A 16,026-nucleotide genomic window follows, 5' to 3' on the forward strand; every position below is an offset into this window, starting at 1 on the left:
TACTAATAAAAACGTTAATTAAAAATTAAAATTTCTAGTTTGCCTTTTTAAGTAATCGAAAAATTGGAGGGCAACTAGGCCTCCTTCCCCACCCCTTATTTCTCAAAATCGTCTGATCAAAACTAAGAGAAAGCCGTTTAGCCAAAAAAAGAATTAATATGCCAGTTTCATTTTAATAATTTATGTGCGGAGAGCCAAAATCAAACATGTATTGATTCAAAAACGTTGAGAAATTAAATTAAAAAACAGTTTTTTAACTGAAAGTAAGGAGCGACATTAAAACTTAAAACGAACAGAAATTACTCCGTATACGAAATGGGTTTTCACCTCCTCAATCCCTCGCTCTTTACGCTAAAGTTTGACTCTTTGCCACAATTCTCCTTTTTCCAACAATTAAAAACTTTAGCGTAAAAAGCGAGGGATTGCGGAGGTAACAACCCATTTCATATACGGAGTAATTTCTGTTCGTTTTAAGTTTTAATGTCGCTCCCTACTTTCAGTTAAAAAAACTAGTTTCTTTTATTTAATAAAAGATATAAGACCAAATTGGCCATGAATAAAATAACACGACTAGAAACTTCAATGTTTCCAACAAAATAAACAAAAATATAAAACAAACTGTTTATTACATTGACGTGTATGGCCAGATCTCTACATTGTCACCTTTATTACACGAGGAAAAGGAAAATAAAAGGATAATATGAGCAAATATTTCAGCAATCGGAAAAAAAGAAGAAAATTACAATAAAAGATTTGTTTGCACTATAGATGTGAAATCCAGAGGGTATAGTATTATAGCTGATAAGAAAGGTTGGAAATAAGCATAAAGAAACTAATGGGTAAAGTCAGGAACAACTTTGATTTCTAAGAGAATTACATTAAACTTAATTGTAAACATTATGCTATTGAATTCTATTAGTTTCAAATTAAAACGTAACTCGTAATTTGTTTCTATGTCATTCGTTTTATAAATTTCCATTTAAAATATTTTTTTTTGCTCGTAGTGAGATTAAGCTCTGAGACCTCATCGGTTAAATTTCAAATTTGGCTGTGAATTAATTCCCTGTAATCATTGTCCTAGATTTTCTCGTATTTATAATTAATTTTTCACGCACTTCCATAGTCTTTCTTTTAAATCCGACAAATACTTCAGAAATTTTCACTAGCATAGAAAGTGCTGAGTACTTGCATTTGCTCATCTGGTTCATCGGTTTTCCTCTCTAAGCCAAGCTCTTTACCACTGCAGCAGTACTTGAAAGTTTGGGTACCGCAACAGTAGGAAGCTTCAGCAACATCAACTTGTGGACAATAGAAGCCTGTATTCCACTTTCCAAACGTGTCAACATAGCCACTGCAAAACTCTGTGCCTAAAACTGAATAGACATCTAACTAATTAGTTTTAATGAGACCAATACCAATAATGATAATAAAACAAATAACAATAATAATGGTACAAACAATAATATCAATAGTAATAATTGTATTGACCGTATTCGAAAGCTAAGTCGTATAAAAAACTGTTACAAGACAATACTAATATTAAAGAAAAGGAGAATTTATATGAATTGATAAAAAATGCAAATTTAAATATAGAGAAAATTTGGCGATCTAACATAATTAGATAATTTAATACGTTGAAAAATAAAATTATCAGTCATGAGTATATGCATCGATTACATTGAAGTTAATAAATACCACGGTTGGCATTAATAAACATTGCCTAGGACACAACAGTATTATTTGATTATTCACAAATATGTGAATTAGTTATAGAGTTCTGGGAAATTTTCCTCTGTTACAGAAATCACGGACACTTTAGCAGACATGAAAAGTTATTGTTATAAAAATAAGTTGTTTTTTTTACTCTTAGGGTGCAGGGGTGAGGGGGATGTAGTAAATTAATGAATATTTATTTCCTGTTTCCTTCGATCAGCATTATTGACTTATTTCTTCCTATCAAAACAGTTTTGCAAGTAATGATCACATCAGCATCGATCAGATGGACAACCAGGATATTTACATTAATTAATTACTGCTACTACTACTAAAACTGACCGCAACACCAAGCCGCCTGCAACCAACATAGCTACGCACCCTCCTTCTCCAACCCAAACTATTCAAAGCCTCCCTCCTTACACCCTCCTAGGAATTTCCTATTTCCCTTAAATATTTCTGTCTGATATCCTCCCACCCCAACCATGGACGACCTGCTTTCTGTTTAGTCCTTAGCGGTTGGCCAAAAAGGGCAATCTTCGTCCATCTGTCATCCTTCATCCGCAGAATGTGCCCAAGCCACCTGAACCCTTCTATCAATATAGCGTAGAAAGCGGGATAGAACTGTATATTTCGCACAGCCTAGTGTCTTAAATATTTTCAGTCAGCCGGGTACCCAGGAAATCTGTAGGCAATTTCCTTGGAAAACATATAGCAAATCTTTGTCTGCTTTTCGGAGCGCTCATGCTTCAGAACCATATTTGACCACCGTCATCATTGTTGCTTCAAATATTCTGATCTTGGTTTTCCGACTTGTCTTCCTATTCTTCTAATTTTTTTCAACTGTGAAAAAAAAAACTTGGCTATTCTACTTTTAACATCTTCACTACTACCACTGTCTTTACTAGTAATATTACCAGGGTAAGTGAAGAAACATTTTCATCTCCACCATTGGTTTTTCTGAACACCTAAATTAGCATTCAAAATGTTCAATTTTAGAGGGCATGATATTTCTTGGGTACAAAATTGAGCAATGTCTTGCCTTTACTTTACATCCATAGAGGCCCGACCATGATATCTAAGCACCGAGTTTGGTACATTTGGTGTTTGGTACCCGTAGTTTGTACCCGTTTGGTAGTTTGTACCCGAGTTTGGTACCCGTACATTTGGTGCAAGTGCATCCAGTTCATAAATAGGTAATTTACGAGACGATTCAAAGGTCTTTTAAACAACTCTTAAAATGACGTATTACTCATAACATTGACTCATAAAATGTAAGCATTTTGTAGTTAGTCTTCATAAGATTTGGGGCTGCAGACTTGGAGGCCCATATTTAAGAATATGTTGCTGACAAAAAATTATAAAGACAGTGTTTTTTCTTTTCCACAATACAGAACCCTCATTTCGTGTCTAGCAATGACGTAATTGCTTTCAAGCAGCAATAATTCCTATAAACCTGTTACTACATTTTCTATGTCTTTTTTTTGGACGGTTAAAATGGCTAATGAAAGAATTCTGAAATCTTGTTTATTTCAGAGTTGATTTTTACTAATCGCTATTTAATTTCTTTGGGCTGAAAATTCTTATCTCAAGATTTGAAAATGCTAATGGCACAGGGATCAGTAATGCCGCTAATAATTTTTTTCTAGGGGGATAAATTTCCTAAATTTCCTGGGAGGAAGAGGACAATTCTCAAATTAATAGGTGCAACAGTAACATGTCACAGTGTTTAAAATACTATCCTAGATTAATTAAGTTCCATTATTCATTATCCATTATTCATTGCTCCATTATCCGATATTTCCATTATCCATTATCCATTAGTTCCATTATCCATTAAGTTCCATTATTCATTGTTCCATTATTCATTATTCCATTATCCATTATCCATCATTGTTCCATTATCCATTATTCACTATCCATTATTACAGTAACATGTCACAGTGCTTAAAATACTATCCTAGATACAAATTTATTCATTAAGTTGGCAATGACTTGGTTTTAGAGTATCTGAGGACAAAGGGAGGGAGGAAAATATACACCTGGCCTTAGGTATCAAAGTTAAGTTTTATTGACATAACTTGTCTCAGGTTTGGCCACTGATGCCGCTTCAGTTGAGGAGAAAAAATTTCTCATTATTCAATGAAGGTATTATATTTGCAAGAGTAGAAACTTTTCAAGGTTATCCCATAGCCGCTTATTGACATTAAGCTATCATTCTATCTTCTATTTGGTCTAAACTCAATGAATTGAATTTCTCTCAAATGTACCCTACGAAGCGAATTAGAATTGACTGGAAGCTCTATAGCCTTCAAATCAAAGCTTCAGTTCTAAAATCTTGTTCCTTTCAAATTTAAAAATGGGAATCTTGAAAGTCCCTATAATCTAACTTTATTAAAAATAAAACCTTGGGGAAGTACATCTTAAGCCTGCTTGCTTAGTCAAGCGAACAAAAAGAGAATTAGCTTGGCATTAGAAACTTGCTCATTTTCAGAGGCCAGCCTCCGTATCTCATAAAAAAAGCCCTGGAAATTACACAAAACTACGCATTGTTTGAACATAAAGTTTTGATATAATCCTTTTTTTTTTGGTTAAATGCTTGATTAACTATTACCTTTATTATAGTGAAACAAAGAGATTGCTTGAAAAACATGCTGTGCTTAAAAACTTTTCTACTTTTTTACAAGTACTAAACTTCCTACAAGCTAAAAAATAATGCTTTCGCGTGCGTAGCTCAAGATCTTAAATGAAAACAACAGGTAAGTATAACAATGATCAAATAAGGGTTATCTGACTTCCCGTTCATATACATTTTTTTCACATTCAGTAACAGTCGAGTTTTTAAGATAAATCTAAAATGTAAATTAATAGTCATTAACAGTTATGTGCCAGTATGTCTGTATAGAAATTTTATATTTTTTTTAAATCACCTCAAATCCTCTCAGTGACGATAGCTTTTACACAAAATATAAGTTAAAATTTAAGCACCTCCTCATCTACACATAGATTTTATGGTTGAAATCTTTGCTGGGCTCAAATTTTAAATACTTTTCTATTTATTTCGTCCTTTGTTACGGACATTTCTTAAACTTGTAAAGTTGAAGGCAGCTTTAGAAGCCTCAGTCTTCTTTCCCATTCAGTCTTTTCCTTTAAGGTGTCTACTTAAGGTATGTCTTTTGAGCCTCGCGATTTTGCGACAGGCCTGGAGCTGTAACTTGCACAAAAAAGACAAGTTGCTTAAATTACTGGATTTATCAATTATAGATTTACCTTTTTACCCTGCCAGAATTATGTTATTGCTTAGACTTTTTCAAAGAAGAGAATCTAAACTGGCTTTAAAAATTAGAAAATTGTCTTTTTTTATTTATTTTTAAGTAGTTTTCAACGTGGTCTTAATACAAAAAATATGTACATCGAATTTCAAAAATTTAGTCAGTAGATGGATAAAACTGAATCTCAGCAACGGAAGCATAGCAAAATAAATTTCGTTGATACATTAAAACTGTAAGAGAGCTAGGACAACATACCCAAACTTGCACAGGGAACATAAGCCTTAAGCTAAAGAAAAAATCCCTACCTTCATGATCGTCATTTAGAATTATTGGGACGGGCATTACTTGAATTACAAACAGAAAGTTTCTTTTCAAAGACTCCTTGAATGACTGACACCAAAACCTGCAAGACATAAAAGTGAACTTTAAAGCCGTTGTAAGCCGTTTCTGCTTTCACAGTTTCAATTTTTTAAACATTTTATGTCTCCTTTCTCACTCATAGAATTAGTTGGAAAATGGATTATTTTATATTGATTATGATATTGCATTTATCATATAATTTACAAAGAAACCTTTGTCATTCATTTTTCTTGCTTTGTTTTTAACATGCTCAGTTTTCTACCCTCCTTTAAAAATTGCATCGAGTAGCATACTGCCTTCTTAATCTCTACAGTCAACACATTTCTAGTTTCCAAGCTATATACACTAAGTTGCAATTTCAGACGAACTGGTTGAGTCTACAAATTCCAGATTTCTGGCTGAACAGTAAGCACTTGCTTCACAACCTTCTCGTGAAAGTGTATAGCCAGTGTTTTTACTATAAGAAAATGTAATTTCACCATTTGACATTTACTACGAAAATTAACCCCTCAATAATCTTCTTTAGTTTTGTATATAACGTAAAATCCAATAGAGAGTGAATTAAACCAACTTGAGAGTTAGGCACATAGTATTATATGAACAAAAGGGCAAGTAGCATAGAAAATAATATATTCACAAAATTGCATATTCTCGAAACTACTGAAGAGTGCAAATGAAAATCTGCATAAAATTTAGCAGGAAAGGGGGTAAATCGATTTAAGAGTTCTAGTGCCCTTCTTGTTTCCCTGTCCCTTGGTAATTTATATCTCTTGATAAAAGCTTTTTCATTTTGCAAAAGCGCACTACGTATGAGTGGAACAGCCTATCTGTAGAAGTTATAATGTCCTTTTATATCGCGGTCTTTATGAATTGATAAGACAGTTTTTACAGTCAAAAATGTTTAACGGTAACACATCTAGATGAGGAGTTCAACGTGAATTTTTTACCTCATTTTCCAATGAAAGATTTTTATTACTATAAAAAAAACTGACATTTGATACCACTTTTTCGGGCACATGACTTTTTTTACTGCAAAAGGTCTAAGCAGGCAATTCAAAGAATATGTTAACAATATCCCACTTTTATCTTTCACTGGGTTATTCGTAAAGAATTTATTTGTATTATGTTGACATCGATGTTGTATTTTTTTTTTCTCCACAGTTACCAAGCTCATCCTTTTATGAGAGTTACAATGACATTTTCTTATTCCAGTTTTATTAACAAGAAAATGAAAGTCTCAGGATCTTACGGCATATCCAATAAGCAGTACTCAGTAAGTTTTTTTACTTGGATCTTTTTTTCTTTGTTTCTTGCAAAAAATTGTACTTTCAAATAATTTAGGTTTCTCTCGATATTGTGATTGTTTATGGATACAGCATAATAATAATAGACTGTGAAAAATCCACATAGTAACTTGAAAGATAGACCGGCTGACTCATAAAAGAGTATAGATAGTGTTTTAAATAAATAAGACAACTGCATTATAAGCTTATTGAATTAAGTTAAGTGAATCTTGGTAACCTATTTTAGGTTGACTATTTTTATACAACTGTTTGATGAAAATAACAATTGATGTCAAATGGGGTGCTGATGACCTACCTTCCACCTTCAAATATGAAAAGATAACTACCCTTTCTAATTCAATTGCTTTTACTTGATGATCTGCCCCGCTTCCTCTGAAATACGAGCCTCCTAAGGAGACAAACTCCACCTTGTGTACTTTCTTTGGAAGAGCGTGCAATTCAACCTTCGTTAAACTCAACTCTTTCATTCAATTCACCCCCCCCAATACTCAGCCCCATTCAACTGAATCTTCATTCAATTCAATCCAAATGGGCTCAATCCCCCTTTAACGCAACCCCATACAGCGCAACCTATTAAAGTCAAACTCATTTGACTTAATCTCCATGCAAATCAAACCCCATTCATTCTACTCCATGTAATTCTGTCCCTATTTAATTCATCCCACGTGCAACTCAACCTCTATTGAACTCAACCACAATTTAACTCGTCTCCCATTCAATCCAACCACTCTTTAGCTCAAAACTCATTCAATTCAACCTCATTTAACTAAACCTTCACAATTAGTTTTTGGTAAAAACAAACTTAAGCACTTTTATGTACACTCTATGGCTGGTCTTCGAATTAGTTGTAACTATCACTGATTAGAAGATCAAAGTTTGCTTCTCGATTCGATCATAGTTTCCACCTTGTATTGCATTGCCCTAAAGTTAAGGTCAATTCTGGCGTTTTAAACATTTCACAGGGTTCAAAGCTTTAATTGAAATCAAGCTTTTTAAGGTTTTCGTGCGAACATCTTTTTGTATAAGAAGTTAAATGAGAAACAATAAATAAATTTAAAACTAACAAGAGCTAAGAGCTCATATGGCACTTATGACCAGATCTGAAGAGCCAACAGCTCACATGGCATGAGCTCTAGTGAAATTCTAAGAATCAGTCATTGATTTAAAAGAAAAATCATAGGCTTAATGTCGGTCGGGATTTAAAATAAGAGCACTCAGACCCGTGGTCCTTCTAAATATAAAAATTCATTAAGATCCGATTAACCTTTCGTAGGTTAAAAATACCTCATTAATTCTAATTTTTCCTCTCCCTTCAGCCCCCCAAATTGTCAAATCGGGGAAAACGACTGTTATCAAGTAAATTTATGCAGGTCCCTGAAACACCTACCAATTTTCATCGTCCTAGCACGTTCAGAAGTACGTCCGATCACCCATTCGTAAGATAAAGATACCTCAATTTTCACGATTTCCCATCCCTCCAGCCCCTCTCCAGATGGTCAAAAGGGGGAAAAACTGTTGTCAAGTTAATGTGTGCAGGTCCCTGACACGCCTACCAATTTTCATCGTCCTAGCACGTTCAGAAGCACCGAACTCACCAAAGCACTGAAAATCCCCCCAGCCGCTCCAAAGAGAGCGGGTCCGGTTTGGTTATTTCAATCACGTATATATGACTTGTTCTAATTATTCCTACCAAGTTTCATCCCGATCCCTCCACTGTAAGCGCTTTTTAAGATATCCGGTTTCCCCCTCCAGGTCCCCCCAATGTCACTGGATCTCGTCGAAATATAAAATTAGAGCTCTGAAGCACGAGATCTTTTTAAATACAAAATTTCATTAAGATACGATCACACTTTCGTACGTTAAAAATACCTAATTTTTTCTATTTTTTTCGAATTAACCGTCCCTCCAACCCCCCTCCAAATGGTCGAATTGAGGAAGAGACTATTTTTAATTTAATATGGTGTGGTCCCTGATGCGCCTTCCAACTTTCATCGTCCTAGCTTATCTGGAACTGCTCGAACTAGCAAAACCAGGACCGACAGCCATAAAAAGTGATTTTTTTCTAAATTGTGACGAATTTATAGCACATTTGAGGGTCAAAAATTTATTTTGTCCAAAAAAGAAAACGTTTTATATGTCGACAATGTAAAGCATTTTACATATTCAGCATATATTTTCTCTTTCTTTGGCTACTGTAATTCGTGACATGTTTTTGTGCCTACTGTAAATCATTGGCCACTTTTTTTATTTATTGGGCAGACATAATATGTTCCCTCACACTGAATTACCTAAAAGCACATTTTTTTATTAATCTATTTTTCAGTTCTGCGGCATCTGACGGCAAATCTGTTAAAATTTCAATTAATTAGAAAGATAGAAGAAAAATATACCACATAATTTACTATCCATTGCTCTTTCCAAATATAAAAATTGGTACTGCGTTAATCCGTCCCAGCTCCCCTAATGGGCCCCTAGGCTATTTACAAAACGTTGCTGATATGTTGCACTTTTAATGATGTTATTTGCCAAACGTTGATGGAAAATAAGTACAAAAGAAATTAATATAAACCAACGAAATCGTCAAAATTTTGTGTATAGCCCAGGACTATTTCCAGGATATGAAGGTGAGGGCTAGAACGCAAATATAGCCTTAGCAATTAATACATCCAGAAACAGCACTAAACGTCGAATAAAATGGTTATCTTTTAGCTAATAAATAAATAGAAACCCTGACAAACATAGATATTTGGCTAAAGTCAGAACTTGTATAAATTGAAAGTAACTTTTCGGAATCGATCTATGACCGATTCCAGGTCCCAAAAAAAGTGTTATTTGGTATTATTTTATATATAAAATTGTATATATATATATATATATATATATATATATATATATATATATATATATATATATATATATATATATATATATATATATATATATATATGTATATATATATATATATATATATATATATATATATATATATATATATATATATATATATATATATATATATTATGTCTATTTATATATTCATTGCGAGATAAAAATTTGCTTAAGGGCTCATTTGACTGAGTGTTGAGTCAAAGGGGATTGAGCTGCATGAGGCTGAACTGATTGGAGGATGAGTTGAATGAGAGTTCAGTTACATGGAGGTTAAGATGAACGATGATTAAATTGAATCTGATTGAGTTGGATGGGACCCTTTTCTGGACGGTTCTCCGTTTAGATCTAACTGAACGCTTGGAAAAAAACGTATTTTGCCAATATATCCCACTCTATTAGCTGACATACCATTTGAAAAAAATAATAAAATCCTCCATATTGGTTTTGGAAAGGAAATTCTCAGGTCATCAAAAACGGCCCAAGTAGTAAATGAGGCAGAACAACAATTCTCTCGTAAAACATTTCAGAATTTCGCATGGGTGCTTTCCATTTCTTGGAAGTGGGAATAGTTTTTCTCAGAAACTATCATAGGCAGCGCATTAGCAATGCCTAAGTAAAGAGCGATATGGGCAAAATGTATTATTTATTTAGTTTTTATTATTGTTCTTTTAGTTTTAGACCAGGGCACTTCATATCGAAGGAGCTGTCGTAGAAACTTCAAAAAAAAGGCTCATTTGATTAGAAATTGGAAGGGCTACTGCCCTTTTTAATAGTCGAAAGTGATTGGAGGTGACTACCCCCTTCCTACGCCCACCATTTCCCCAAATCCATCCAATACAAATTTTGAGATAGCCATATTGTTTCAATGTAATTGAAAGGTCCGGAAATTATGTATTTCAGGATGATAACCCCCTACAGCCATCAGAGCTAGGGTTGTAAGTTATGCCCTGGGGACTAATAAGGTTTTTATAGCAAGGGTGATCATATAAACTTTTGAGGGGGCTCATTGATTGATAATCAGAAGTTTTAGTGCCTTTAGATTCAGAGTGATGGTAGGGCAGACCCCCCCCCCCCCAACTTCAGATTTTCCCGAAATGCATCTGATAGAAATTTTGAGATGGCCATTTGTTGTCGTAGAAACTTCGAAATAGGCTCTTTGATTGGAAATTAAAAGGGCTAGTGCCATATTTAATAGTCGAAAGTAATAGGAGGGCAACTAACCCCCCTCCCATGCCCACCATTTTCTCAAACACATCCAATCAAAATTTTGATATAGCCATTTTGTCTAATGTAAATGAAAGGTCCGGAAAGTAGGTCTTTGAGGATGACAACCCTCTCAGAGCCCTCAGGAGACGGGTTATAAGTTATGCCCTGGGGGCATATAAGGTATATATAGGAAGGGTGATTAAACTTTGGAGGGGGCTCACTGGATTGGTGATCAGAAGTTCTAATGACCAATTTAAGATTCAGAGTGATCGAAGGGTGGATACCCCCCCCCCCGCCCAAACCTCTTATTTTACCGAAATGCGTCTGGTAGATATTTTGAGATGGTTATTTGTTGTCGTAGAAACTTCGAAAAAGGCTCATTTGATTAGAAATTGAAAGGGATAGTGCTCTTTTAAACTGCGGAAAGTAGCTGGAGGGCAACTAACCCCCCTCCCACACCAACCATTTTCCCAAAAATATCCAATCAAAATTGTGAGATAGCCATTTTGTTCAACGTAAATGAAAGGTCCGGAAACTATATTCCTGAGGATGACAACCCTCCCAGAGCCCTCAGGGCAAGGGTTATAGGCTATGCTCTAGGGACATATAAGGTAGCCTATAAATAGAAAGGGTGATCATACGAACTTTGATGGGGGCTCAATGGATTGGTGATCAGAAATTCTAGTGACCTATTTAAGATTTAGAGTGATCGGAGGGTGGATACTCCCCCCTTAAACCTCATATTTTACCGAAATGCATCTGAGAGAAATTTTGAGATGGGTATTTCTTGACGTAGAAACTTTGAAAAAGGCTCACCCTATTAGAAGTTGAAAGTAATAGCGCTCCTTTTAATATTCAAAAGTAACTGGTGGGCAACTAACCCCCCTCCCAAAGTTCACCATTTTCCCAAAAATATCCAATCAAAATTTCGAGATAGCAATTTTGTTCAGCGTAAATGTCAGGTCCGGAAACTATGTCTTTGAAGATGATAACCCTCCCATAGCCCTCAGGGCAAGGGTTATAACTTATGCTCTGGGGGCATATAAGGTATATATATATATAGAAAGGGTGATCGTATAAACTATGGAGGGGGTCATTGGATTGGTGATCAGAAGTTCTAGTGCCCTAGTTAAGATTTAGAGTGATCAGAAGTGGACCCCCCCCCACGCACACCTCGTATTTTCCCGAAATACATCAGATCGAAATCTCAAGATGGCCATTTGTTGTAGTAGAAACTTCGGAAAGAGCTCATTCAATTGGAAATTGAAACGGATAGTGGTATTTTTATGAGTTGAAAGGGATTGGAGGGTAACTAACCCCTCCTCTCAAGCCAACTATTTCCCCAAACACGTCCAATCAAAATTTTGAGATAGCTATGTTGTTGAAAGTAATTGAAAGGTCCGGAAATTATGTCTTTGAAGATGACACCCCCCCCCCCCCACAGCCCTCAGAGAAAGGGTTGTGAGTTATGCCCTGGGGACATATTAGGTATATAACATAAAGGGTGACCGTAAAAACTTCAGTGGAGGCTCCTTGGATTGATTCTAGTGCCTAGTGCCTTTTTTTTAGATTCAGATGGATTGGAGGGTGGATGCCCCCCCCCCCCAAACCTCGTATTCTCTCGAAATGTATCTGATAAAAATTTTGAGATGACCATTTGTTGTCGCAGAAACTTTTAAAAGAGCTCATTCAATTGAATATTGAAACGGCTAGTGCCCTTTTTAATAGTCCAAAGTGATTGGAGGACATTAACCCACCTCTAGCGCCCACCATTTCCCCAAACTCAACCAATGAAAATTTTAAGGTAGCCATTTTGTTCAACGTAATTGAAAGGTCCAGAAATGTTGTCTCTGAGGATGACACCCCCCCCAACATAGCCTTCATGGCAAGGATTATAAGATACGCCCTTGGGGCAGATAAGGCTTATATAGAAAGGGTGATCGTATAAAAATCGGAAGGGGCTCATTGGATGGGTAATCAGAAGTTCTAGCGTCCTTTCTAAGATGGAAAGGGAACATAGGGTGGATACCCCTCCCCACAAACCTCCTAGTTTTCCAAAATGCAGCTGATAGAAATTATGAGATGGCCAATTGCTGTCGTAGGAACTTAGAAAAGGCTCATTCAATTGGAGATCGAAAGGGCTAGCACCAAAAGTGATTGGAGGGTAACAAGCCTCCCCCCACGCCCCATAATTCCTGAGACACAACAAATCAAAATTTTGAGATGGCTATTTTTTCAGCGTAGTTGAAAGGTCTGGAAATTGTGTCTTTGACAGCTTTTTAGTGACATTAAAACTTAAAACGAACAGAAATTACTTCGTATATGATAGGGGTTGTTTCCTCATCAACGTCCCGCTCTTTACGCTAAAGTTTGGCTCTTTCTCTCAGCTCTACTTTTTAAAAACAGTAAACAACTTTAGCGTAAAGAGCGAGACGTTGATGAGGAAGCGGCCCCTTTCATATACGAAGTAATTTCTGTTCGTTTTAAGTTTTAATGTCGCTCCTTACTTTCAGTTAAAAAAACTTGTTTTTTTTGTATTTAATTTCTGAACGTTTTTGACTCAATGCATGTTTTGATTTTGGCTCTCCGCAAAGGAATAATTAAAACCAAATTTGCATTTTTTTTTTGCTAAATGACTTTCTCATAGTTTTGATCAAATGATTTTGAGAAAAAAAGGAGTGGGGGAGGAAGCCTAGTTGTCCTCCCATTTTTAAACTTAAAAAAGAAACTAGAACTTTTAATTTTTTGCGAATGTTTTTATTAGTATAAGATATACGCAACTTATAAATTAGCTTACGTAACGAACTTTTGTATTCTCATGTTTTTATTACATATATGAGGGGGTTCACCCCCTCGGCAGTACCTCGCTCTTTACACTAAAGCTTTGTCCCAATTCATTAAGAATGACCCCTGAATCAAAAAAGCCGTAGAATAAATAGTTGAAATTACTAAAAATACTTTAGCGTAAAGAGCGAAGTATTAGAAGGAGGTGAGCCCCTCATATGCGAAATAATTTCTGTTCGTTTTAAGTTTTAATGCTGCTCCTACTTCCAGTTGAAAAAACTTTTTCATATTTATTTTTTCATTGTGTTTTTTTTTTTTTCAAATAATGCTAGAAAGTCCTGCGCTCCCTTCATGGAAATTTTCTTCCCCATGACAAGTTCCTCGATGAAAAATTCCCCAAATATATCCCCAGCATAACCCCCTCTTCTCAAAACCTCCGCCCAACCAAAATATCCCCTGAAAACGTCTGTACACCTCCAAAAACCATTACTATATGTAAGCACTGGTCAAAGTTTGTAACTTGTAGCCCCTCCCACGGGGACTGTGGGAGAGAAAGAGGTCCCCAGAGACATAGTTTTAAGATTTTTCGACTACGCTGAGTAAAATGGCTATCTCAGTATTTTGATCTGTTGACTTTGGGAAAATAATTAGCGTGGGAGGGGGCCTAGGTGCCCTCCAATTTTTTTGGTCACTGAAAAAGGGCACTAGAACTTTTCATATCAGTTAGAATGAGCCCTCTCACAACATTCTAGGACAACTGGACCGATACGATCACCCCTGGGAAGAAAAAAAAAAAAAAAAAAAAAAAAAAAAAAAAAAAAACACGCATCCGTGATCTGCCTTCTGGACAAAAAATACAAAATTCCACATTTTTGTACATAGAGCTTGAAACTTCTACAATAGTTTTCTGATACGCTGAATCTGATGGTGTGATTTTCGTTAAGATTCTATGACTTTTAGGGCGTGTCCTCCCTATTTTCTAAAATAAGGCAAATTTCTCAGGCTCGTAACTTTTGATGGGTCAGACTAAACTTGATGAAACTTACATATTTAAAATCACATTAAAATGTGATTCTTTTGATGTAGCTATTGGTATCAAAATTCCATTTTTTAGAGTTTTGGTTACTATTGAGCCGGGTCGCTCCTTACTACAGTTCGTTACCACGAACTGTTTGAAAAAATTGAAAAGATACAAAATATTATTCTTTCCATGAAAAAGACTATGCTAATAAAAAGAAACAGAAGTTAATTTTAAAAAGTTTTACCACTGAACAAGTTTTTCAAAGAAAAGTAAAGAGCTCCATTAAGTCAAGAATGAGAGCAAAAATAAATTCAAATAATCTTCCAGGCGTAAAACTACCACAAATCACTATCAATAAATAAATGAAACTCAAAACAAACAGAAATTACAATAAATAGCCAAGTCAATTAACCAGAGTAGGGCTGATAATCCCCATGCCTTCTCAAGGCCAGAACACAATTTGCGCTTTATTGAAAACAAAATACGTTTGAAATGTTTTCACTTTTCTCAAATTCATGAATAAAAAATGATCAAAACTTGTAAGGAATAAATATCAGAATATGTCAATTAAACTGACAATCCGCGATCATTTGTTTTCATATTGTTGTTTATCCGAAAAAGCTAAGGGAATTAACCTGAAACTTTCTGGGAATGTTCATCTAAACCAAAAGACACTCTGTCAATCCAGGTTGTCAAAAGGGCGTAGTTGCAATATTTCAAGAATACCTAAGGGTATTAAGTTGAAACTTTTCCGGCTTGTTGAACTAAATCAAAGGCATAAAATGCTAATACACTGTAGAGCACTAGCAACCAGAGACTAACATGTAGCCGAAAGTATAACAAGTAATGCCAAGTCATTTCATCTTTGAAATACATACGAATAGAGTTGTACCCACACGTAAAGCAGGAGTAGGGTTATAAATATTGAAACGAAGAAACTCACACTTAGGAGCATTTACAGAAAGTCCAACTTTGCCCAGGGCATTAGTCAGAACATGTAGATTCTTAGCAAGACCGGTTTTAGTATGCCTAACTAATAGTTAACATTATAATGGCACTATTACTAACACCAGCATTTTTTATAAACACAGTAGGAGACAGCATTTGCAAACAGTCTGCAAGCACAGTTTTAAAAATATGTGGAGACAGCACACCACCTCGCCTGACTCCCTTCTTTACTATGATAAGCTCAGATATATCGGACATCCATTTCAACCGAACATACGAATAAAAATACAGGTATTGGAGAACTTCTACGGTGGAAAAATTGACTCCTGATAATACTAAGCAATGAAGCGCTTGCGAATGTACACATTATCAAAAGCGCCCGAAATATTGACCGAGTAAAGATAAAGTAGCCTTTTTTGCATTTTTGCCAAAACCAGCAGCTGACCAAGTATCCTATGCGATGCGCTTCAGAACAACCAAAACCCGCTCTGAACTTGACAAGCAGAAAAATTATATTTAGTCAAAATTT

The 16,026-nt window shown here is 35.3% G+C and overlaps 1 long non-coding RNA gene across 1 annotated transcript in view; it reads right to left on the reverse strand.

The window, feature by feature from the left end:
• Positions 1-631: 631 nt before the first annotated feature.
• The window catches only part of LOC136033390 (uncharacterized), an 82,012-nt gene continuing 66,617 nt past the window's right edge, over positions 632-16,026 (reverse strand). The window contains exons 2-3 of the long non-coding RNA XR_010618920.1: positions 5,291-5,388; positions 632-1,373 (exon numbers count right to left, since the gene is read on the reverse strand). This is a non-coding gene — a long non-coding RNA (uncharacterized LOC136033390). The remainder of the gene's footprint in view (positions 1,374-5,290; positions 5,389-16,026) is intronic.

Source organism: Artemia franciscana, chromosome 11 (genome assembly GCF_032884065.1).
Source record: "Artemia franciscana chromosome 11, ASM3288406v1, whole genome shotgun sequence".
Taxonomy (NCBI): domain Eukaryota; kingdom Metazoa; phylum Arthropoda; class Branchiopoda; order Anostraca; family Artemiidae; genus Artemia; species Artemia franciscana.